Here is a 5812-nt window from a genome sequence, read left to right as displayed (position 1 = left end):
CTACTTAATTCACATTCTAGAAAATATTCATTTTAAGAACAGATTTTTGCTTCAAATTTACAGGCTTCAATAAAAACCTACTTGAAAACGTCATCAGAAAAACAAAACAAAACTATATTTTGAAATAAACCCTACCTGCTCTCTTTTTTTGGTTGATGGGGACATACCAGAAAAGGGCCAGCTTCGGGCAAACTTGAAGACAGATAAAGGTTTGTATTTGAAACCCACCTCCCCTTCTGACTCTCCTCCTTTATTCTGGCATGTCACCACTCACCTAGGTACTCGGTGTCAGGCAAGATAAGTGGCATAAACAGGAAGCCATGTTTACAGAGTGGCCAAAAACTAACCTGCCTTTGACTGGGCTTTCTCTTCCCAAATGTTAGGACTTTTGCAATTCAAAATTTAATTGTTCTGAAATCTAGTCCTTGAAGGACTCGCTAAGTAATATGTAAGCCTCAGGTAAACTAAGACAAACTAATGATGGATGAACAGCTTCAATGCATTAATCACTGTATGTATTATAGAAGGCAGGCTATTCCTATAGAGTTTCAGGGTAAGGGCCTTTTCAACACAGCTCTAGGTAAAATTTCATTATTCCTCACCCTGGAACACACATAGAATATGAGAAGCAGCCCACACCTGCAATTAAAAGAATAGGCCTAGGAGTGCAAAAGGCTTATTTGTGGGGAGGGAAGTATATGCTTTTGTGACTTAGAAAAATTTGCATCATTCCTTTGGATTCATAAGTTTGCTTTTTAAATACAGAGATTCCTAGCAGGTTTATTGAATTAGAAGGATAATGTGGAACAACTAATACCTCCAAGTGAATTAGTTTCTCAAATGAGTTCCTTTCAACTAGCTGTGTTTGAAGCAATGGGAGTCTGTGGGAAGGGTATAATAACTCTTCAATGTATTTTTTTTCTTTGAGGCAGGAATTACAACAATAGTATTGTAAGTCTAAAGTTCTAATTATGCCCAAAACACATAGCCTGAATCTAATAGTCAAAAATAAACTCAAATTGAGGAACATTTGCAAAACCGGCATCTTCAAAAGTGTAGATGTCATGGAAGGCAGCGGTTAAAGGAGATTGAAGTGGCATGACAATTCAGTGTAATACGTGACCTCCAATTAGATCCTGGAGGTCAGAAGGGGAGGGACAGGACATTTTCGCATAACTAGGACAACTGGCAAGTTCTAAATTTGGACCATGTATTAGGTAATAGCATTCTGTCAATGTTAAACTTTCTGAATTTCATAATTGTGTAAGAGAATATTCCTGTTCTTAGGAAACAGATTTTGAAGCATTTGAGGGTAAATAAGTATGATTTCTGCAACTAAATCTCAAAAGATTCAGGAAAAATATGCATATATATGCAGATATGTGCATATATATGACACATACATACATAGACCTATAGATAGACAGGAAGTAATAAACGACATGTGGCAAAATGTTTTTCTAGTTGATGTATTTGACTAAAGTGTATATGGGAGTTGTTTGTACTATTCTTGCAGCTCTTCTAGAGTTTGATATTATTTCAAGAACAATATTTAAAAAGCATTGTTGAAAACAACACAAAAAATTAATCTCAGATGTATCCATGCCCTTGAGGATAAGTTAAAAATGAAATCCCATTCCCGTTTTCCCACACTAACAACAGCCTTTCGGTAACTCACATTGGTTATAAGAGTGATGGGGCATGGAGACTGGCTGAGCTGAGACTCAGATGAGCACTATTATTGGGGGAAGAGTAGTTTTTAATTGGGGGAGGAAGAAAAAGTTTAGCTGGAAGTTTGGGTGCAAAGGAAGAAAAGAAATGAACTAGCATGTACCTCCCGTGACCACCACCACCAGCCAGCCCCCTGGGTTGAATTTAAGCCTCCATAGTTGGCAGTGAGCACCAGAAGCTGATGTCAGTGTTTTAAGAGACACTGGGGGCCTCTGAACATAACAGCATTGATTTGGGGTCAAGATGACACAGTGTGGCACAGATTTGAGGGAGGGCCGTTATCTCCACCTCTGCACAGAACCCACTCCTACTCCGGCACCCTGCAAAACAGCAGCAACTTTTGGACAATTAGGAAACAGCAGCACCTTATACTGAACACTGGTCTCATCACAAAGGATAGTGTCCACCTAAGCAGTGAGGAAGTGCCTTGCAGGGATTTGTGGGCAGCACGTGTCCACAAGAGACAGCTTAGCCAAAAGGATATGTAGGCTGTGTGGGGTCTGCTACTGAACAATTGGTTTGTGATACATTTAAACCGTGGTCAACAATGGAGTTTCTAGGTTCCTGATTAAAAATGAAAAATGTTTAAAGAGGCTACTTATTCTATAAATGTTACCTCATGTTATTTGAAACATTATTTGAGGAGGTCTGCTAGTTTGCTAGGGCTCCCATAACAAAATATCAGACTGGGTGGCTTAAACAACAGAAATTTACTTCTGCAGGCTAGAAGTCTTAAGATCAAAATGCCATCAGGATTGCTTTTGATGTAGGGCAGGCAAGCCCCAAAGTGGGGCTTAGCCTGTGAGGGTTCTTGGCTTTGCCTAGGAAAAAATTCAAGGCCAAGCCAGAGGTAGAAGGAAACAGCTTTATTGAAGAGGCAGCGTTACAGCTTTGTGACGGCTCCTGCAGAGCAGGGCTACCCTGTAGGCAGAGAGTAGCACCCCAGGGCAGTTTTGCAGTCATATTTATACCCATTTGTAAGTGCATGCAGATTAAGGGGTGACTTATGCAGAAGTTCTAGTAAATTTTGTGTCACTGGGTCAGTGCCATGGAAAGGGGCAGTAACTCGTGGATGTTGCTGAGTGGTGACAACGTGCTAGCAGCCCTCGCTCACTCTCGGTGCCTCCTTGGCCCCAGGGTCCACTCTGGTCACGCTCGAGGAGCCCTTCAGCTTGCCACTGTGCTGTGGGGGCCCCTCTCTGGGGTTTGCCAAGGCCGAAGCTGACTCCCTCTGCTTATGGGGAGGTGTGGAGCTGGAGGCGCAGGCAGGAGGCGGGGCTGCACGTGGCTGGTTCGGGTTCCACGTGGGTGTGGGCTTGGGGCCCCTCACTTGGCGGTGGCTGGCCAGCACCTGCTGGGCTTGATCAGGGGACGAGCTCCCTCTGGGCTTCTGGAGTGCCCAGGCTAGGTGCCACAGAGTCCTGCGGTGAGTGCTGGTGAGAGGTGAAGCTGGCTGGGCTTCTAAGACAGGTGGGGACTTGGAGAACATTTGTATCTAGCTAAAGGATTATAAACGCACCAATCAGCACTCTGTGTCTAGCTAAAGGTTTGTAAATGCACCAATCAACACCCTGTCAAAACAGACCAATCAGCGCTCTGTAAAACAGACCAATCAGCTCTCTGTAAAATGGACCAATCAGCAGGATGTGGGTGGGGTCAGATAAGGGAATAAAAGCAGGCTGCCTGAGGCAGCAGCAGCAGCAACCGAGCTGGTTGCTTTCCACAGTGTGGGCTGTGGAAGGTTTGTTCTTTTGCTTTTTTCAATAAATCTTGCTGCTGCTCGCTCTTTGGATCCGCACTACCTTTATGAGCTGTAACACTCACTGCGAAAGTCTGCAGCTTCACTCCTGAATTCAGTGAGACCACCAACCCACCAGAAGGAAGAAACTCTAGACACATGTGAATATCTGAAGGAACAAACTCCAGACACACCATTTTTAAGAACTGTAACACTCACGGGTCCGTGGCTTCATTCTTGAAGTCAGCAAGACCAAGAACCCACCAATTCTGGACACATTGCCATGACAATGGTAAATTGACACAGCACACTGATGGGTGTGTCTGATTGAAGGGTATTGGAGGGTGCTTCCTCCTCACTGTCCACCACCGTGTTAGCTAGTCCTCCATCTGGTCTGATGTCTAAGCCCCACCTCTGGAGTCCAGTCCTGCTTCCTGCTTCAGTTTCCTCTGAGGCCTCTCTCTCTGTCTGCACATGGCCACCCTCTTCCTCCTCTTCACATGGTCATTTCTCTGTGTACATGTGCTGCTGGTGTCTCTTTTGTGTGACTAGATTTCTTCTTATAAAGACACCAGTCAGATTGGATTAGGGCCCATCCTAACAGCCTCATTTTAGATTAATCACCTCATTAAAGGCTCCATCTCCAAACAGTCACATGGTGAAGTACTGAGGAGGCTAAGTCTTCAACGTATGAATTTGGGGGAACACACTTCGGTCCATAACAAGAGGTATCCAATTTTCATAGCAGTAACTACAAACTCCTAGAGCAGCTACATAATCTAGAGAAACCTGGCTCTGATTCTAAGGAAAACAGGGTTACAATGCTCAAGCACTTTTTTTTTTTTTTTTTTTTTTTTGAGATGGAGTTTCGCACTTGTCACGCAGGCTGGAGTGTCATGGTGCCATCTTGGCTCACTGCAACCTCCGCCTCCAAGGTTCAAGCAATTCTCCTGCCTCGACCTCCCGAGTAGCTGGGACTACAGGTGTGCGCCACCACACCCGGCTAATTTTTGTATTTTTAATAGAGACGGGGTTTCACCATAATTGACCAGGCTGGTCTCGAACTCCTTACCTCAATCCACCTGCCTCGGCCTCCCAAAGTGCTGAGATTACAGGCGTGAGCCACCGCACCCAGCTCAAGCACTGTTATACATAAGAAAAATAGGCCAGGCAGGCCTGGTGGCTCACACCTGTAATCCTCACATTTTGGGAGTCCGAGGTGGGCAGATCACTTGAGCCCAGGATTTGGAGATCAGCCTGGGCAACATGGTGAAACTCCATCTCTACAACAAAATCCAAAAATAAAAAATTAGCTGGGAGTAGTGGCATGTGCCTGTCATCTCAGCTACTCAGGAGACTAACGTGGGAGGATTGCTTGAGCCCAGGAGGTCGAGGTTACAGTGACCCATACCACACCACTGCACTCCCACCTGGATGATGGAAGGAGACCCTATCTCAAAATAATAACAATAATAATAATAGAAAAAATAGGCCAGGCATGGTGGCTCATACCCATAATCCCAACACTTTGGGAGTCTGAGGCAGGCAGATTGCTCAAGTCCAGGAGTTTGAGACCAGCCTGGGCAACGTGGCAAAACCCAGTCTCTACAAAAAAAAAAAATACATATATATATATACACACACACACAAAAAAAAATTAGCTGGGTGTGGTGGCACGTGCCTATAGTAGCAGCTGCTTGGGAGGCTGCAGTGAGCTATGATCACACCACTGTATTCCAACCTGGGCAGCAGAGAGTGACCCGGTCTCAAAAATAAGAAGAATAAGAAATAAAGATAAAATAAAGAGAACCACCACTTTTCCAAGCACAGAGAATATTTTACTTAGTTTTACAACCAAATGTAAGTGGAGATCAGATTCCTATAGGAAGCTCCAGGTTTGTTCTAAACAGCAGAGAGACAAACCAACGAAGAGTGGGCGGTATGAAAGAGTAGACACAACTGAACAATGTGCGTGGGGCCCTCGGTTCTATAAACCTCAACAACGTGTAGGGTCATCATCAAGTAAAACCACTGAAGTGTCCCACGCCTGTAATCCCAGCACTTTGGGAGACCGAGGCAGGCGGATCACCTGAGGTCAGGAGTTTGAGATCAGCCTGGCCAACATGGTGAAGCCCCATCTCTACTAAAAATACAAAAAATTAGCCAGGTATGGTGGTGGGCACCTGTAATCCCAGCTACTTGGGAGGCTGAGGCAGGAGAATCACTTGAACCCAGGAGGCGGAGGCTGCAGTGAGCCGAGATGGCGCCCCTGCACTACAGCCTGGGCAACAAGAGTGAAACTGTGTCTCAAAAAGAAAGAAAGAAAGAAACAAAACACTGAAG

The sequence above is a fragment of the Macaca mulatta genome, chromosome 5 (assembly GCF_049350105.2).
Source record: "Macaca mulatta isolate MMU2019108-1 chromosome 5, T2T-MMU8v2.0, whole genome shotgun sequence".
Taxonomy (NCBI): Eukaryota; Metazoa; Chordata; class Mammalia; order Primates; family Cercopithecidae; genus Macaca; species Macaca mulatta.
This window is presented reverse-complemented; position numbering follows the sequence as displayed.